Below are 21,130 nucleotides of genomic sequence, written 5' to 3'. Positions count from 1 at the left end.
ATGGCTAAACAATTTTTTTATTTATATGTGTGTATTTTCTGTGCTAATGTTTCCTACAGAAATCACTGTGAATTATGCTTCACACAATTATGACTTTAGAGTAGAATCACCAACATTATTTTTTATCAAATGCTTTAAATGCCCTGTGTATTACAATGATGAATAAATCACAAGATATCTTACTGAAGGCAGTTCTTGTCTAAGAGATATACAGGCATTCAGGTATATATATACAGGTACATTTGCATTCATCATGTTTAGAAAGTAAAATATTTTAATGTATGTAGCTCTGGAACAGGAAATAGAGTATTTGGTTGCTGTTCTCTTCTCTGCCGCTGTCTGTATGATGCTGTCTCTCTTGGCTTCTATTTCTCCACTCATAATTTATCTGTCATGACTTCTCGTCAACAATTATTTCTTCCTATAGGTACTAACCAAACCAAAACTTTACCCTCAGCTGGGAGCCTTCTATATAGTAATGGTGTCAGACTTGTGAGTATGGAGTTCTTTTCAGAAAGATACAACTTGCAGTTCAAAGTTTTTTCACGTGACGTGACCAAAGGGAAAACGGGTATGAAAAATAACTCAAGAGAAACTTTTGGAAAGTATTTACACCAATGGAGAATATCTAGGTATTAAGGCCCGAAAAGCCAAGCTCTGTTTTAGTCATTTAAATTACTCCTGTTTCTGTACTCAGGGCCATATTTGACTAAGAAACACTTAGATGGGGTTTTGGTTTAATATTATGAGTAGTCCTTCATACTCCAGTGAGTGTTCACTTCTCAACAGGAATGCTCAAATACTTAAAAGGAACTTTTTATTAATTCCAGTCTGTGAGATCTCTGTGTTCTTTAATGAAGGACTTTAGTATAGCTCACATATTTGCATGAGCTTCACTTGTTTATTATTTTAGCACTAAAAATAGTTTTAAATTTTTCACTGTTGATGCTGCTAGCTGGCTAGAGAAATAATTCCAGTGATCCATCACAGGCAGGTGAGCGGGTGCTGAAAGGCTACAGGTCAGATTTTGAAAGACATTGAGATACCCCAAAATCTTTGTGAGTCTTATCCTTGATACCACTTTGAAAATCTATGAGAAAACAGGCTGCTTCATTTGGGATAGCCCTTTCTTGCTCTGTGTCATAACCCTGGGGCTGCATGGTCCTCTGCAAGTGTCCTTAAGTGTACGGGTGACAGACTCCAATATTATTCTGAACCAGTCAATGCTTTAGGTGAGCTGGGATTTACCCTGAAGAACTGAATGGCAACAATTCCAAAACTTCACCAGGAAGAAAGCTTGGCTCATATTGCATGAGCATGTATCTTCAAAAGGTAGGGATTTTTTATATGAAAGTTTGTCTTTCACGTTTTTTTTATCAGTTCAGTCTTAAAGATAGCATAGATAAAGTAGGAGGTATTTGGCTGTGTGGCAAACCTACCAAAGTAGTCAGCATTATTGAATCAAAATGTTGAAAATTATTTTCTTGTAAATACAGATTAAGAAAAACCTGAAGAAATTTTGCCAGCGTTCTGTTTAATTTATAGTCACTAAGCTTCTACTCAAGAACAGATTAGTGGATATGGGTTTAGATATCTTCTGCTGCAAGGAAAACCAAAGTTACCCACTGCAAAATCATTTTGTAGCTGTTTAAGGAATGTTAGCATAATGTTTGATGGCCCATTTAGGTTTGTTGGACGCATCGGCCTCCCATACTCGCTTTTGTTTTGAAGCCTGAAATAAGAAACACAGGAAAGCCATGGAATGGATTTAAAGATCCATCCCGGGGCTCCTTAAATTAAATTAACAGGGACCAGCCTACCCGGGTCACAGTGTAGCACATTTTGAGAGAATCTGTTCCAATAACCTCATAATTTCAAGTCTGATCCTGAAAATGTATGTCTGATATACATATTGGTCATCTGACAGATTTAAACAATGAGGAGCTAAAGGTCTCCAGCCATTAGTTTAACACTGCTGTATCTTTGATGAGGAATGATGATTTCTGAACTTACTGATTGAAGCAACCCAGCTCCATAAACAGCTGTGGCTTGAGAAAGGTATGTCCATGAGCAGTTTCACTGAGTGACGTAGTTAGGGGATCCAGGATCACACCTTGGGCCTTAAAATAGGAAAAGAAGTAGGCCAAGCCCCAAAGCCATAAGCAGAGGCATCGGGATATAGATATGTGCTTTTGAGTTACTTCTGCACATGATACATAAGTGGGATCTACAGTTGAGAATATTGTGGCTCTATTTATTTTCTGCACAGATGAAAGAATTTATAGGGAGATTATCCATATAAAGTTTTTTTAAGGTATCATACACTTGTGATTTAAAGCTTGCATCCTCATTACCACGGGTTTTAATTTTCTGTCTGTACACTTAAAACAACTCCTTGCTCGTAGACCATAGGGGGTAGCACATCTCTCTTCTCCTCAGAGTACCCATACGTGATTGATACATGTGCAAGTGTTGAATTAAATCTCTGTGGGGTTAATTTATTGTAACTGAAGGCTGAGCAGCACAAAAAAAATGTTTGATCATTACAGAATTAATACCTAATGTGTTGAAAAGTCTTACGAAGAGTGGCTGAGGGAACTGGGGTTGTTTAGCCTGGAGAAGAGGAGGCTGAGGGGAGACCTCATTGTTCTCTCCAACTACCTGAAAGGAGGTTGTGGAGAGGAGGGAGCTGGGCTCTTCTCCCAAGTGACAGGGGACAGGACGAGAGGGAATGGCCTCGAGCTGCGCCAGGTTCAGACTGTATATCAGGAAAAAATTTTTCACAGTAAGGGTTATGGGGCACTGGCAGAGGCTGCACCGGGAGGGAGCTGATTCCCGATCCCTGGAGGTGTTTAAGGGACGGGTGGACGAGGTGCTGAGGGACGTGGTTTAGTGGCAGATAGGAATGGTTGGACTGGATAATCCAAAAGGTCTTTTCCGACCCGGTGATTCTCTGATTCTACGAAAAGGACAAGGCAGCGTTCGGACAGGTCCGAAGGGTTTGTTTTTTCCCCCCGAACTTTCTCATAAATAGCCGCCGTCAGCCCGATTTAGCAGCAATTCACGCGTTCAGGGACGCTGCGATGCTCTCCTCGTTAGCGGAGCAGCACAATTCTTGTAAGACTCGGTTTCCTTTGGGCGAGAGGAAGGGGAGGAAGCAGGCAGGGATGTCAGAGCATCGCCAAGGGCACCGGTTTAATCGGCGCTTTCCCGAGCGCGCCCCGCGCATCCCTCCCCGCCGGGACATCCCGCCCCGCTCCGGGACGGTCCCCCGGGGGTCGCTCCAAGTTGTTCCCGGGGGGAGGTCCCTCCCGGCGGGGATGCGGGGCGGGGTGGGGGGGGCGGCCCGGCTCCTCGCCGCCCCGCGGGGTGTCCGGGCGCCGCCGCGCGGCCGCCGCTCCCGGGCGTTCCCGGAGCCGCCGGGCAGCCCCGCCGCAGTTCGCTCCCGAGCGCCTCTCGCCGCCGCTGCCGCCGCCGCCGCCTCCTCCCGCCGCCCCCCGGCCCCGCCGGGCTTGAAGGTCACCTCCGCCCGCCCCGCCGCCGCCGCCGCCGCTCGCCGCCCCCGGAGGGTCTCGCCGCGCGGGCTCGGGGGCGGGGGCCGCGGCAGGACGCGCTGAGGGCGGCGGGGGAAGGGGCTGCGGCGGCCGGCAGCGTCCCGCCCGCTCCCCGCCGGAGGGGAGCCGCGACCCCTCGCCCGCCTCGCCTCTTTATGGTGAGTTGAGGGGGCGGGGCGGGGCGGCCCGGCCGGCGGTGGGGGACAAAGGGGACCCTCGGTGCGGGGTATCCCGGCTGGTGATGGGGGCAATGAGGCAGCTCGGGGCGGGGCATCCCGGCCGGTGATGGGAGCAGCTCGGTGCGGGGCATCTCGGCTGGTGCTGCGGGACGAGGGGGACCCTTGGTGCGGGGCAGCCCCGCCGGTGATGGGGCGGCAGCTCGGTGCGGGGCAGCCTGGCTGGTAATGGGGGCAACGGGGCAGCTCGGTGCGAGTCATCCCGACCGGTGATGCGGGATGGCGAGGACCCTCGGTGCGGGGCATCCCGGCCGGTGATGGGGGACAAAGGGGACCCTTGGTGCGGGCCATCCCGGCCAGCGATGGGGGCGATGGGACCCTTGGTGCAGGGCATCCTGGCTGGTGCCAGGGGACAAATGGGACCCTCGGTGCGGGGCATCCCGGCTGGTGCTGGGGGCAGCGGGGCGGCTCGGTGCGGAGCATCCCGACCAGTGATGCGGGATGGCGAAGACTCTTGGTGCGGGGCATCCCAGCCAGTGCTGGGGGCGAAGGGGAATTGGCTGCCCCTCTCTGCCTCGCCCCTCCGCCCCTCGGGAAGGGGGCGCGGCTGGGAAGTTGTCGGGGAGCAGGGGGTGCGGGCAGGGAGCCGAGCGGCTGAGCCGCCTGCCTGCAGCGCGCCGGGGAGAGGCTGCCGGGGAGGTGTCTCCCCAAAGCAAGAACGAGAACAATGGCCAGTCGGGTTTCAGATGAGTTACCGGTTGCAAGAGTGCAGATATTTAGCTGCGGGGATACAACTTGCCTGTAAGTCATCAGTATTTACTTATTTTAGAGGCGCTTCATCCTGTGGCTTTCTCCTGCAGCATGTCTCGGGAGAGAAAAAAGTATCGGTGCTGGCTACGTATGTGTTCCATACAGGTGAAGCTACACGATATAGATTTTAAATGTATAGGCAGTTCCAGGTGGAGCTGGCACTCCTGAGCAGAGGGACGGTTTGGCAGTGTGACCGTGGCACGCGTTCTGCGTTTCCAAAATGTGTAACGTGGCTGTTGGAGATCAGGCTGCCAACTTAACATGGTTCACGCAGATGGGGAAAGGAATGTGGTCTGAAGTTCGACTCTGGAGTGATTCACATCAGCGAGGTGTGAAAGATCTTGTCCAAATCCGCAGCTTTTGTTTATTGACTGTCTGAATTGCAAATGCGGCACTGTGGGTTAGATTGTTAACTAGTTTGGGGATGACTGTTTTTTCACTTTAAATAACATTGAGCTTATTCGAGACGAGTGTGATCGTAAAATACAGCGGTTATAGAAGACGGTGTCCCAAGAATGTCAGGTCCCCTGCTTTACTTCTCACTCTAGAGCTGATGATACTTAAGACAGAAAAGATGCTGCATGTTTCAGTTGCCATTTAGAAGCATGAAAACTATTGTATGTACAGGTTACAGAAGTCGAAGATAGATTTTGTCGTTCTGTGGCAAAGCCTGATGACCTAAATGAAGTTTGGATCAATCTAAAATGAAGTTAGTCCTTGTAATCTAATAGTTATTTTTTAGAGACCAGATAGTCACAGCTGCTTCACGAATTATGCATTGGGAAGAGTGGCAGGTGTGCGTGCGTGTGAATTTTCAATGTGTATCTCAATAGATTATTTAGTTTTTAGGAAAGTATTTTGTATCACAAGCTCCATTTACCGGGATTATAGTAGTGATTTAGAATAGCTCGAACTATGGTACTATTAATTTATTTTTGCTTTCTTTTGTTTAAATGTTTTGTAGCATTTCTGATTACAGTCCAAATCTGCTGTCTCTCCTAGGTAGGCTTTAAAGGCATGGCTACCCAAGTTTCAGTGGCGATTCATTCTTCTGGTAAATGTATTAGACAAAGGATTTGCATTTCCTGAAATGAAGTCTGTGTTTGTAGTGTCAAGACTATATTTCTTTATTCTATTAGTACTTAACTGAGTAAAAGTAATATAGCTGACAAACGTAATGAATAAGATTCATGGAACATTGATGATTTTTATAGTTCTTGTAATTGAAGTGCTTGGTGTCCTTGACACGATGAGGATGCTTTTCTGGTTTTCATGAAAGGGTAACCTTAAATGACAGAAATACTAGCCTGAGTCAAGTGTCGAGGAAGAGAGCAGGATTCTTGAATGCATAATGTGCTACATTTCCAATATGGAGTTTGAGTGTACACCTAGGATTATAAGGTCCAATTCCCAGCATTGTGAATTATTTTAGTGATGCCTACACGCTCAACGCAAACGTAATCCCTTACTAACATGCACTGCCGACTTGCTGCAAAGGAGGGAGAATATTATGTCCTTAGGCCATGGCTGCCAGTACTGCTGGTTTTTGAAGTTCCTCCTTGCTTCACAAGCTGCAGTCCCACACAAAGCCCCTTTGAAGTTGAACATGCAATAGCAAGGCCAAAGGGGACTCAGCCACTCGTATAGTCAATCTTTCTGCCCAGGGCAGGATCAGCTTATACCTGTGTCATCTCTGATGGATGTTTGTGTACTTTTTCTATTCCCCTTTACCTCTTGCTTTTCTTTTTCCCCGCTTTTGCTATTTTTTCTTTCATCTGATTTTTTTCTTAGTCTATGCTTTTACTTAATTATTTTCTAAAGAATCATCTCATTCCCTCTGAACCATCTGTCCCACTGGCATGCCCAGTCTCTCTTCCAGTATTTTTTATTGCTTTCTGGGGTACATACTTCTTCTCTGCCAGCCCTTCATACCTGGCTTTACCAGGTTTTTGCCTGTTTTTAAGGAGGGATTTAGTGGAAATAGTATCCTTGGTCTTGCTTTGTGCAGATACGTAAACTTCACCCAAGACTAAAAGTGCTGCTCAGTATTGACTTGCACTGGGGGAAGTTGATGTAGTTGGAAGTACAGAGCAGAAGAGACCAATGACTGAGTTAAATAATTCACCATCACTAATTTATCATGCTTTAACTTTGAAGTGGCATTATCTGAGTTTAAAATCTTATAAGTGTTATATACTGTAAAGATCGAATTCCTAATGCTGGCTGCAAGAAGAAATGTTATTTGCAGTTAGGGAAGGCATGGCTACGGTAAGCGTGGGGTTGCCTGGCAGGTGTATTAATCTGAAAAAGATGAATCTTCCATAATTAAGACTGATATATAATACTAGAACTTGAGAGAAATGTAGCAGCTTAGAAATGTTTTCCTTTTAACTGTGTTTATTTTGTGTATCTTTTGTAACTCTCTCTACTGCTTTCTTGGATCTTGACTTCTTCCCATTTTACATGGAAAACTGGGGATGCTGCTGTCTCCTGCACCTTTGTAAAAGTAGCATGTGACTAAAACGAAGGAGTTAAGAAATAAGTGCATGGACAAGGCTTCAGAGAGTAGCAACTCACATATTAGGTGGCCTGGCTGCTTATGGTCTCGATTGTGAAATCATTTAAAATGTGTGGCAAACCTTCCATTGACTTGATTGTGCAGTATTTGTTTTCTGTCTCCAACAGCAGAATGTTTTCTGAGAGCTGGAAGTCCCAGTTTCTGAGGATCTTTTCACAAGTAATTGATGAGAAGCCGAGAATATATTCCAAGCAATTGCTATTTTTAAAGCTTCTCATCAGTAAACAAATGGTAGCGAGTGCTGGAGTTAGTGAATCCCAGCTTTCTTCTATGTTTTGTAGTTTGTTGATCTTGAGTCTGTCACAGTGCTGTCTGTGATTCAAACTTTCCCTTTACTTTTCAGCATTTATTAATATCTTTTCCACTGGATTTTTTTAGAATCTAATACAGTATGAGTACATGCTGATGCACCTCTCTTGGTGAGGATGCTCATAGGATCACGCTCTTCTGATTGCTTGTTCCAAAGTTTTTCTAGAGATTTTATTGTCTCTGGGTTCAGGCTCTGTATTAAGTGTGGCCAAATATTGTATGATCAGAACTGCTAGTCTGAATATATGTATGTTTTTCTGAGAAAGCCACGAAATGCAAACTTAATACATGAATTTCCACTCTAAATACATACTGGTTTAGAGGTTGTGAGTGTGTAAAAACATGAGGAGGAGAATGTTTAAATGAGGAAGTGCTACCGTTTCAGATAAAAATATTCTTTTTGACAGGTAAAGCATTTGTAGAGAAGGTGAAAGAGCACCTGTATACAGGTGGAAGAAAGCACAGTTGTATTGGACAGTTGTTCTTGAGTTAAAAGTAACAGGACAAAAGTTTTGCTGTGTTGAAATTAATAGCATCTTCACTTGAGATAACACAGTAGTGAATTTCTGTGTACTGCCCTGAGGGGAAAGCCCAATGCAGTTGTAGTTGGTTTCCTTGAAACTAGGTTGCTCTGTATCCTGTCGTTTGGATGCTTTGTGGCTCTTTTGTCTTTCAGATATCTATAGCTTACACATAAGAAAACACACGCAGAGAAAATATATATATTGCCTTAAAAAACTTGCAGTCTGTTGTGGAGTTTCTTATTTTGGTAGCAGAGTGAGTGTTAAGCCTTTGAGAAACTCAAACAGATCTAGACCCCTGGATTTAAAAATAAAATGTCAGGTAATTGTCTTGTTGTCTTGAGAAAATGTATCTTTAAAGTGCCTGTCTATTGCATAAAGGCACCCATCTTTCCCAAAAGTAGTTTGTCTGATGAACAGGCTTTACTCTTCCCCTGGATAGCCAGTTCCTGAGTTTCTGCTTTTATTGTTTATATTTGTTTTGTTAAATAGGTCTTTGATGTCTGATTTTTTTTTCACCATATGTTGTAGAGGATTGACATTTTATAGTTTGAAGAGAGATAAATGGGCAATGTTGAATGGGACTGATACAAGAAAAAGGCTTAATAGTCTTTGTCAGAGCCAATATCAATATCTTTGTCTGCTCTGGCAGAATTCCACTTTTCTCACAAGTATTAGTTTTCCATATAGCAGTGGCCCAAACATTTAGATCTCTTTCTTGACAGCTAATTAAATATATGGCCTAATAATCACAGTAGATAGCAAAATAAATACTCCAGATAAAGCTCTTAGCAGTTTCTCCTAAATTAAGCATTACGCAATGTTGTGCAGTTATTTTGTTCAGCAAGTTAATGTCATAGTAAGTTAAGGTCCTGTAAACAGTCCTAATATGAAAAGCTAGAATATAGTATTAAATACTGGTTGTAAAATAATTTTCTGTCTACAAATTTATGTAATTCTGTAGCACTGCCTTGGGGTGCACCGTAGTCTGTGCATTCTGTGACCACAGAGCTTACAATTTTGCTTCTTTGGTGGGAAAAGTTATTGAAGCATCAGTCTTGCTACTTGGTGGTTGCCTTTGATCAGTGTCATGGTAAATAAGTTGATGAAATATCATCTGTTACAATGAAACTCTGCAGTGAAGGTCTAGTATTGGAAAAAAAAAAAGAACATATATTACTCCAGTACAGACAGTCCACCCTGTATGTGTGTAGTTACTTAAATGGCCTTTCCTCCAACATCGAAGATGAGCTACCTAAAATGTCATCTACCACATGGTGATATCCATTTTAAGTCTGCAACAATATAAATGCTAAGGAAGTCCCAGAGTGCAGTTTGAATTGAGCCACATAGAGTGACCCAGCAGGAAGATTAATGGATCTAGATACCCTCCTGCTCTTTCGGTGATATTAGACCCCCTTCCCCCTCCTTAATTTAGGACACACTCCAAATGTCTCCTTCACTTCATGGTGACCCCTTCTCTGTTGCCATTGTGATAATACGTTAGTCTGCAGCTGCCTCCACAGGAGGTCGATTTGGTTTCCCCAGGTCATGACAAGTATTGAACTCTTGCCAAATACCAAAATTGTCCATATTGCATCTTTTGCACACTTGCTTCATTGTGAATGTCCTCAATTTAAAACCAGATTATTTCATTGTTATTGTTTTCCAATCCCTGCCCATGTCTCTTTCATTTAAGTTTTTGGTTTGTTTCTGTTTTACAGTGTTGTTTTCATTTTGGTTCAGTACTGAATCTCTGGCTGTAGCTGATTGTTAAGTATCTTATGCCACTAAGGGAAAAATCAGTCGTAAAGACCACTTGTCAGATGGAGGAGCTTGGGGGCTTACCTAGCAGCCGAATGCACGGAGCACCCTGCAGTACCACACACAAACAGATCCTTTGGGGTTGTATAAGCCTTACTCTAAAATCATATGTTCTTTGAGACTGAAGACTTCTTTTATTCCTCCTACTGTAAAATGCCATCAAATCAGTCGGCTTTGGTGCTGATATGATCTTTCGTCCTCACTCTGGGAACTGTCATATCTAATAAACCACCTGATTAATCAGTACTTGTTGGGACATACAGATTCAAAGGGGCAGAGTGATGCAGTCAGGTGGCTTGGCCCCTTTAATGACTTTGAGCAGAGTTTTGTTTTCAGGAATTGCCAATTCACTGCAACAAAGTATGGTGTCAACTTTGGGTGATAACACTTCTTACTTGTTTTGCTCTGGATGTGGTTAGTCTGAAGCTTTCGCATTTCCGTTGTTTCAGTCCTCACGGTTGTAATCTTGCCCTTGAATCAACACCAACTTGTGTTTTGTTGCTGCCAGAGAACCACCTATCCTAGAATATGTATGTTTGTTATACAGGAGTGGATTTTATAAATGACTCTTGTGTTGCTTGAAATCTTGTTACGTGCAAACTTGTCTAGGTAGAAACCTAAATATTTTATTATATTCTAAATATAAAAGTGCTTTTTTTGATATACTATATCCAAGCATATATCACAATAAACTTCTGGTGCTGAAGAGTTCTGCAGGGTGGTCTCCTGGAGACAGCCAAAAAGGATGGTGAGGTCGTGATACCAGCTCTTGAGTACTAGGTAAAACCACTGTCCTTAATGAAAAGAAGTAATTTAAAACAATTTTAAACCACAAACAATTAAAGTGATTAAATTTAGGAAGATACAATTTCCTTATGAATTTTATATGAAGAACGTAACTTAGCAATAATACATGACACAGGACAAGATAATGAAATCATACAGTAAAATAAAAACAAATAGTTAAATAATTAGACTTAAGTGAGTCAAGAAAATCTCTTGTTGTAATAAGAAGTGTCCATCTTTTTTGTTACAGGAGTCTGTGGTATTGTTCATGTTTCTTTAAAAATGGGTTAATCTTTTCTTTTGCACTTTTAAATGTTATATTCTAGTGCTAAGAACCTTCTTATTAAGTCCAGTTATGCTGCTGCTGTGGATGCATGTCAGGTTTGCTTACTGCAATCCAAAGAAATGAAGGCTTTCCTAGTCATTTTAAGGGTTTTTCCTTTCTCCTGAAAACCAGCACTAGTACTGCACTATCCATATATATGGTCTCTATTTGTATCCTATCCAGTAGGATTATTTCCACTTTAAGAAGAAAATATGCAAAAAAAAAAAGAAAAGATTTGCAGACGTCTCATGGTAGTCATTGTAGTGTGTGTGCTTCCAAAGTGTGGCACTTTGCCAGTCCTGATTTTCCTATTTGTTCTTCTCTGTTGGCTCTGGAACTACTGAGGTAAAAGTAGCAATTAACAATTTTATTTTTGCTAGTATTGCAGCTGTCTAGTTCTGCTAAAACTGCTATTTAGCAAAGTGGTAGGAAAGGAAGCTTTGCATGAGGCTTTGTAATAATGCCGAGGTGTGAAAGAGGTATTGTTCAGAGAACACAAGGATTCAGAATGCTTTGAACGTGGTTTGCTCACTATCTTTCTCATAGTTTATTTTTCTTAGTTTGCCTATGACACAGATTGAGGAGGGTGGGGTCTGGACCAGCAAACAACTGTGTTTGTGCACCTTACTGACTTAAACTTGTTTCTTTAAATTTTATTATTACTTTTCCAGCGGGGAGTAAAAGATGAAGGATCACTGAACCTGGAGTTTGACATACATGGCAGAATCCTTGTTTTAGAGGGTACATCAGTGCATTGTTGATGTGCAGAACTGGTGTAGGTTAGTAACATGTTACAGTAGTCAAACACTCAGAAAAATACACACACCAACAACTGTGCACGCACAGAGTTCCAAAATAGAATCATAGAATAATTTAGGTTGGAAAAGACCCATAGGATCATTGAGTCCAAAGCTTAACCCAACACTGCCAAGTCAACCACTAAACCATGTCCGTAATCGCCACATCTACATGTCTTTTAAATACCTCTGTCATGGTGACTCCACCACTTCTCTGGGCAGCCTGTTCCAGTGCTTGACAACCATTTCCATGAAGTAATAATTCCTAATATCCAGTCTAAACTTCCCCTGGTGCAACTCCAGGCCGTTTGCCCTCATCATCCAAAAGAACTGCCTTTTGGAGACCATGTTTCCAACTCCTGGCTCCCTGAAATTGCGTAGGTACATGTAAGGATAGACACTGAAACTGAATTAGCATGTACACCTTGAACGTGGCCAGCCATAGAATCATAGAATCACCAGGTTGGAAGAGACCCACCGGGTCATTGAGTCCAACCATTCCTATCAAACACTGAACCATGTCCCTCAGCACCTCGTCCACCCGTCCCTTAAGCCCCTTCAGGGAGGGTGACTCAATCCCCTCCCTGGGCAGCCTCTGCCAGTGCCCAACAACCCTTTCTGTGAAAATCTTTTTCCTAATGTTCATGGGCTAGAACAAAACCAACCTCATCTTCCATTACTAGTAGTGGAGTTGTTACCTCAAATCTTGGTATTGTTGCTACAATAGATGTTGACATATATCTAATCAGCCAACCATCAGTTACACAAAGCAGTTCAGATCCTCAGGACAGCTTTCTGGTGCCATTTTAGGCACTAAGGGCACGTGCCAACTGCTACTCCAGCAAGGCCCATGTCTCTTGGATGCCTGTATTTCTCTTGTGAACGCCTAGGATTCCTCTGGGCTTCTCTGACAGCAGTAGGCATCCACATTTAGATGCCTGTACGGCTCCCCTCCTAATCTGGAAGGAAACTGCACTTAAACACCGAAGCACCAATGCAGTGCAAGAACACAAAACTTCACACTATCAACAAAGCAATCTGTAAACTCCTAATAGAACATGATATATATGTGGTACCAAATCTTCTGTATCTCCTTCTCAAAATGTATGATAACTCTGGCTTTTGTTTCTGACGCCAGAAGCTGAAGTTTTCAAAGTACTGCAGTGATGGTAGGAAGTCTGCATGGTTGTATTTCAGGCTTATTCTAGATAATTAGGCTTTTGGAGGTAAGTGACTGAGCACTCTTGTCTCGTTGTCTGCTCTTCAATCACTTTTTCTGTAATTAGCAGCAGTAACAGTGATACAGGTAAAAAACAAGTCTCTCAACAGTTAATGGTGATGCAGGTACCAGGGCCTTTGCTCTAATCAGCACTATTATCTGTATAATTATAATAATTATTATTATCTAACTATTATTTGAATAGCAAATTTGTTTTACAGTGATGACTACAGAGTTAAAGTTCTGATGATCTTGTCAGGGTGTATGTTGAGAACTCCTGTGCATTTGATGTCTGATGGATGTTTTATGCCTGACAGTTTGGTGTGGTGGGGGTTTCTTTTGGTTTTTTTTATTGTTGTGTTTGGGGTTTTTGTGCTGTTGAATAAAATGACAACAATAGGGCATTAATATTTCTTCATATCGGTCTTGCTTTATGAATGTATCTTCCAAGCACATGCAATTCTTAATTAATATATCTAATAATGTCATGGTAATCCCCGGCCTGGCTTGATTGGCAGCTAAATGCGTGCAAGCTTTAGATCAAGCCAAGAAGAAACAGTCAGTATAATGTTTCTCTATGTTAAACCTTTGCAAGCAGGTAAAATGAAGCAAATTGGAAGTTTTCTGTGACAAAAGTAACACAGACTTTTTTTCTGTTTCCATATTTGCACTGTTACAAAGTAGTAGACTAATATGTGAATCCAGATTTCTAAGGTAAGTATATTCTAGTGGATAGTAAATTTTACAATAGTAGCAATTGTTTCCCTGCTGAAGCCATTAAATATTTTGTCTCTCATTCTACAAGAATCAGAAAGATTGGACACTGATTTCTACTGTGGGTAATTTTGTTTATTTATTTATTTAATAAATTTTCTCAGGTGATAATATCTTTTAAGTTGCTTAAGTGTTGATTAAAATGAAAGATTGAAATGGTCGCTCTAGTCCTCGGAATAGTTTTGTTATGAACTTTCATGGTACGTGATCATACTGTTCACAAGAAAATAATACTTGCAAATAACATAAAGTAGAACAAGTGAACTAGTTGATAAACTCTTCATTTCTAATTACATCAGACTTTTGTTTGCCAGAATAAAACTATTCAGCACCTGTAGTCATCTGTGCTTTGCTGTCAGAGAGTTATGCTTGGCCTATAAATGAATATCCTTTTACCTGTATAAGTGGGTGCATCTTTATTAGGAGAGGTAAAATTTAGGCAGTAAATTGGCTTCTTTACTCTCATAAATGTGTTAAAATCAACCTGTCCTATTAGCACCTACCCTATTAGCAGATCTTAATATTGTTGTCTTTTAAGAAACAGATCCTTAGCCAATAAGTTTTTCACATTGCTGTAAATAATGACTTGCTGATTGAACTTTGTACTAACGCCTCATATTGCATTTGCTGTTTATTTTGCTGTTTAAAATGTCACGTAGTACCATGTATTTACCTAGTTTTTTTTTTAATGGGCTGTAAATTTATTGGTTTGTAAAGAAGAGAGCTGTGTAATTTTTCATGTGTAAAAGCTACTGTTAGTTCTTGTAGTAACTCTAGCCTAAGAAATACAGATGCTAGTTAGTGCATGCGGTAAAAATACACACAAATAATGAAATAAAAAAAAGTGAATTTGGTGCTTTCGTTTATACTTTCACGCCTATGAAACGTGTACAGCTAGTGAGTTGGTGAAAGGAATTGACCTTGGAGCTGACAGAATTGATTTGGAACTGCAGAAATATTAAGCAAGGTGTTTATGATTTCTACTAAGCACAGCTTGACAATTGTTCATATTTAATAACTTTTATCATTGTCTCTACTACTAAATTTATGCTTCTCTGTGTGTGTGCAACACCTCTGAGTTGCTGACTCTGTGAGCTATAATTTTGAATTGCTTTTATTTTGTGTTTAAATTATCAACTATAATTTTATGTTATAGCACACACGGGGGAGGAAATGTTAAGCTATAATTCCAACAGCAAGCATTAAATTAATATATCATATGCTTTTCAAAAAATAAATTTAGAAGTGCATGAAGATTTACAGAATAGTCCAAATTCACAAGGATGCCAAGCTTGAGCTGCCTTAGGAACTCTGTTCATTAACTAGAATTTCTGACTTTGGCACGTGGTTGTTTTGAAAGATGTTCAGTTTTCTGGACTATATTCTGCTTATTAAAATACCTGTGTTGATTGTGTTGAATGATAAGAAATAATGGATATACTTGACCATATTCAGGTCCCAGTTGCAGTGTGTGATTTGCTAGATGATTACTGTTTTCTTTACATGTATCCTTTCACTCTGGTGCTAATACAAGTAAAATCTATTCTTTTAATTTGCTAACCTTTACTGTGAAACAATACGTGCCATTATGAGCTTTGCCTGAGTAACAGGTATAGTTACATCTTTGCATAGTAAATTGGAATTGCTAGTCTTTTGTTGGCAAAGAAATTAGGGAAAAGATTATTTGAATGTAAATTGCCCTATCACTGAGCATTTTTATACAAATTAGGCAAAAATAATTTCCTGTGATACCTCAGAAATCAAAAATGGAAGAAAGGCATATTTGCGTAGACTGTTTAGCTACAGAGTGTCCCCGCACTTTAACATTTAGAACTACAGAATACTGATATAGTTTCTCATATCGAAATATGGACATTGTTAATTTTTTATGTAGCTCCATTAGATAAGAAAAAAAAAACATTGAGGGCATTAAATCCTAATCTTCAGAGAAATGCGTTTATAGAATGCCAGCAGATGTCAGTATGTTCTTGTCATATAGCCCTTTTGTTTTTAAACAATAGTTTTCTATGAATTAAATAATATGGGAAGAAGTAGAGTATTGCAACACTATCTTAATACAGATCTGTTTAATTCAAATATTCCACTGAAAAGGTGGGGTTTTTTTTCCTTTCTCTCTTCTACACCTGGCTTAGTACAACATCCATGTACACATTAGCTTGCACTCTCTTCAGGCTGCTTAAAGAACATAGTTTAAAATCCTTTCCTAAATGGAGATGTGTTACTGATATTTTAGTGCCTTAGTTTTTCATTGAACTTTTTTTTTTTTCTCGGTAGAACTTTTTTTGTCTATGTTTCGTTCATATATTCTTGAAAATACTGGTGCCCTTCTTTCTGTCTGCATAGCTACTGAATGTGTTTGAACTCTAATGTGTTAAATAAAATTTGTCTAATTTAGAGATTATTTTTTTACTGTTTATACATGCTAATAAAAACAGATGAGCTGTTTCTTGTGTTGCTTGTATTCAAAAAATCAATGCCATTGTGACATTGTGGAGAAGCCTTTCCCTTCTCCTCTGAAAGTGCAAAGTGATGCCGTATTTTGAGAAAGGATACAGAATTCATAGGCTGGAGTACTCACTATAATAAGCTGACCGCAGTTTTTAAAACATCATGGAATGTTTCCAGGTTGCACTTTTAGGGCGATGGGCAGATGGTGCTTTTATAAGCTATGGATGAACAGATGGAACCTGTAGCCGACGTGAAAGGAGTCTGCAGCCTTCTGACAGGTAATCCGAACTGTATCCTTCCCTGAGATTGTTACGCTGGTACCGCAGAGACGATATTAAAACTCCTATTTGTTTTTCTCCCTGTATTTGTCAACGTTGTCTCTTTATGGTGGAGTACTCTACACGTCAAAGAAGATACCTCTGAATCTCTTAACATAGAACTGCAATACTTTGGTCTCAATCTGATGATTTTGGCCATTGTTCGTCTTAGGCAGCTCCACCAATACCAGAAAGAGAGACCCCACCGTTTTCAGTTTTGGTTGCCTGAAGCACTTGGTGCCTCAGTGTGTTTGGTGGTGAAAGAAGTGGTAAGAATCCTCTTTGGATACAGAAGGACATTTACTTCAGCTTCTGTTAGGGAGCTAATGCAGATTTTATCCTCGTATGTTTTTTTGGTTTTGTTTTTTTTTTTTTGTAAATATTCTGTCATAAAATACTGTAGCTGTCACTTTAGGCTTTTTAATTACATTTCCAAGTAGAAATTTATTTTACATTTGTTTTCTCTTTCTTCAACCCTCTTTTCAAGCCCTGTCATCTTAAAGAGTTTGTTTTAGATGCAGGGTCTATTTATTGTGACTTATTCCTTATTTCTTCTCATCTCAGACTGTTCCCATGAATTTCAGATCATGCAAATGTGAATTGAGGCAGGCAAAACAGATAAGAAAGATATCTCTGGAGTTTAAGAAAACCCAGACCGTATAGTATTTTAGAGGTAGTAGTACTGGAAATAAGGCTGTTTTATTTTTGAAGAGTGGTTTTATTGCGTTTGCCCTTGATGCTGTTTCTAAAGATGCTGATAAACACACAAATATCCGATTAAATATCATGCTTAAATTAGTTCTAAGTAACTGTTTGTATGACATACTAATATAATTTAATTCAGGTTGGCTTGCTTTCCTGAAGCTGAATGGAAGAAATTAGAAAATTGTAGTTCTCTTTCATTTTCGTGTAAGGAAAAAAAAAAAGGAAATGCAGATATTTGAGGGTCTACGTGTGTAATGCTTGAAATTTTATACATTTTCTCTTTTTGTAGTGAAATTAAAAAGCAAAAAGTATTTTTCAACCACCATGTCCCTTTCAAGAGAGGGGATTTTGAGTAGTCTTCTAGTCAGGAATTACCGTTCATGGTTCATAAAAGATGTGGAGTGAATGGATCTTTAATTCAGGTAGCTGTGAGCTTTGTTTGGAGTGTCGAATGAGTTTGGAAGAATCATTGGTGTTACTTTCCACAGTCTTGGTCAGGGCTGTTTCCTACCTACCAGGATGCAAATGCGTGATTTTACTCTGACTCTTGATCCCTTTTCTAACTGTTTAAAAACAACATAGTTCTTCTTGTCCAGTTATATTCAGACACGCAAACAGGATGGAGACTGCAACAGGAGATGTTGGAAGTGATTCACTTTGTATTTAAATTAAAGACAGACTTCTATTGAAAGTGCCCTGCTAGCAAGCACGATAATGTAGGAGCAAATAATCTCTTTTGTTTTGTCTACTGTTCATTGATGTGCTGTGTTATACTGAAATATTTCTGCTCTGCCACACTTTCTTTGTCTTCTTCAGAAGAATGGCTCTGCTCATTTTGAGTGAAGTAGGAAAATGTGATTTGCTGACTGGTTTACTTCATCCTGGGAAGAGATCTGAGATGTGTTCAGTCTAGCTGTGAATGAGACTCCATTTTTAATGTGAGATTTAATTTTAAGTAGTTAAACACTTGAAGGTATGTCTGAAAGCAGCTACTGATTTTAGAAAAAACAACAGGGTAACACGTGACATTTATTGTTTTCTCCAACTCAAGTTCTTGTAGTGGGAAATAAAGGACGCTTTTCCACATAGCTGTTGGAAAACCCTGATTTTTTCAGGGTTTAGGCAGTATTAAGTATTTTAAACATTGTATTTTAGGCCTTCTGTAAATTTCTCTTACTTGTTGAATTAATTTTTAAGACTCAGTCCTCATTAAAAAAAAACAATGAGTGTGGAGGGGGGAGGGGTCTTGATTTCCCAGACAGGAAAAATGTTGTTTGTAAGGGTAGTGTTCAGAAGTGTTTGCCTATGGAGAGATTCCCTTTAAGAGAAAAACAGGTTGAAGATTGGGCCTATAGAGCTCTGATGTCATGGTGCTGTGAGGACAGGGAGCTTTGCCTAGCAAGTTGGAAACAAATCCTCTGGACCTAGGGCTGTACGACTGATGTTTATTCATTTCAGAAAAGCGTAGTCAGATGTCTATTGCACTCAACTCAAATAATCCTTGGGGACATAATACAGTGTTACCCTGATCAAAGGTCTGGCTATCTCAGGTTCAGCAGGTCACAAATTGGCTGGTTCAGTAACAAACAGGAGCTGCAGGAGCCCTTCAGTTGCTCAAAATGTAAAGATGCTTCCTCCTCAGACAGACTTATTTTGCTGAAATTATTAGGCATGTCGCTATGTTCTACGTACATAAAATGTACAGAAGTATTTTTAGCTGATGTTGCTGTTAGAATGATTTACTTTCAATACCAGTGAAAGAAGGGTAAGAGAGAAAGGCTTCTGAATATTTCAGTGACATAGTTCTGATCTATTGGATAGAAGTTACAGAGAAGATTATGTGGCTCTCTTATTTAGGGTATGTCTCATCAAACCTCATTGCTGCAGTATGGGGCTGTATTCCTTCCCTACAGTAAAAAGAACTAAAATAGTATTCTTTGGTTCCGTCTGTAGGTGATATTTACCTGCTTTTACAGGTTTTTATTAGGTAAAGCTGAACAAAGTAGTGGTTTTAGATTCAGCTCTAGCAGGATTGTTGGTTCATAATATTTTTTCTGACAGCCCCTTCTGTGAAGGTTCGGTTTTGCATAAGCTTTTCTGGGATGCCGTTTAGCCAGCAAGCAGACCACTGCAGTGAAATTTAGCTGGTGTGTGTGTGGTCTAACTCATTGCAAGGAGGGGTGGATTGAGATCCATTATGTAAAGCTTCGAAAGCCAGCAAGCTGACCTAGAACTGAAACGTGCATTAGCGAAGCGCAGTGTTTTGCATTGCTGAGCAGGTAGGTTGCTGAATTGGGAATGAGCCAGGGTGTTCTCAGGGTCTGGCAGCAAGTGATAGTCTGGTTTGGATGTTGCACACATGGTGCTCAGAATGGTGGGATTTGCATTTAGGAAGCTGCAGTGTGAGCACCCCATTAGATGGGTTGGATATTCAAAATATCTGTTTCTTCCCTTGAGTAACCTCTAGGATCTGAAACAAGATTTGATATGTCTTTGTGGTATTGGACCAAGAAATATATGAAAATACGTTCAGGGGATAGTTAAAAGAAAAGACTGATTTGAGGGTTTGTTGTTTTGGGGTTTTTTTAATTTTTTTTTTCAAATGGAGATATGCACTTTATGTATTGATGAAAGACAAAATTCAAGATTTTGTAATACACTTTGGATTCTGGATTTTGGGCTTCTCTAATAGTTAGGTTTATCTTACACTGCATAAATTATGTTCTTACAAACTGAAAATAACCCTGAATTTGAATCATCAACTTTCTTCCATTTGGTATTGATACTCATTTAATACTGCTTTCATGGTGACTTTCAGCATGAAGTTGTGAAGGAGTTAGCAGCAATTTGTTTCACCTGCCCATAGTTGAAGTTTCCTTGGAAAGTTTCAATAACACACTGTCATGGTTTAATAAGAGAAACGTAGGAGAATTACTCCAACCCAAGTAATATATTGCACCAAGAAGCTTTTAATTTTATACTGTAAGTATTCCAAAGCACTTCAAACTGGCCGCTTTTCCATTGTGAGGAGACTTCTCCACACTTTTTCATCCAAAACGGTAGTTCCCAGAAATTCTGCATCTGCGTGTAGATTACTTGCAGAGCTCCTGTTGTCCTTGTTTCTGCCCTGCTGTAGAATTAAAAGGAAAACCCCAACATTTAGTGAATTCTTAAATTAGTTTTATTTTGTTGCTCATTGTGTATGTACCAGTAAATAGCAGAGTGAAGCAGCTGGAACATCTGCAGCACTCTGTGAACAGCAGAGGATCACATGGGTGATTACTTCCTTCCTGTAGCTACCAATGAGATGCTTCTCAATCACCAATTCCATTAGAATTCCAGTCAGAAAAAGTTTATTTCTCTATGCTTTCTCTCCTCCCAACTCCCTAAAAAGAAGCAATAAGTATTCTTGATAGCATGTTGTCAGCTGGACAGCTGTCTCTGTGGCAACCACAGCTGAAGTTGTTCTTCAGTGTTCAGCCACTGAATGTTTATAGTAATTCCACCTAAATGTTTGTTGGTGTTTTAAATACTAAATAAAAAGCATTTCTTTACTGCTGTGTTAATTTAGAGACACATTGTCAGGTTTTTTTAATCTGGGTTCCAAAGAATCTCAGTCAGCTGGTTGACTGCATGGAACCACAGTATTGAAAATAGAATTTGCTTGCTGGCTTACGGGTTTACAAATATCTACTATTTATTTCAAGCACGAAATATTTTTTTTTCTTGATGGTGGTTGTTGTTTTGGTTTCTTTTGTGTGTTTACCTACAGCATAGCTTGAAATGAATCACACAGTGATTTAGGATGGAAGGGACCTCTGGAAGTCGTGTAGTCCAACCCCACTGCTCAAGCAGCCTCATCTAGAGGTGGTTGCCAAGGACAAAGTTTAGATGGGTTTTGAATAGCTCCAAGGATGAAGAGACTGCAGCCTCCCTGGGCAACCTCCACCAGTGCTCAGTCACCCT

The sequence above is a fragment of the Phaenicophaeus curvirostris genome, chromosome 31, assembly GCF_032191515.1.
Source record: "Phaenicophaeus curvirostris isolate KB17595 chromosome 31, BPBGC_Pcur_1.0, whole genome shotgun sequence".
In the NCBI taxonomy this organism is placed as follows: Eukaryota; Metazoa; Chordata; class Aves; order Cuculiformes; family Cuculidae; genus Phaenicophaeus; species Phaenicophaeus curvirostris.
The sequence above is the reverse complement of the archived record's forward strand: the minus strand, read 5'-3'. Positions refer to the sequence as shown.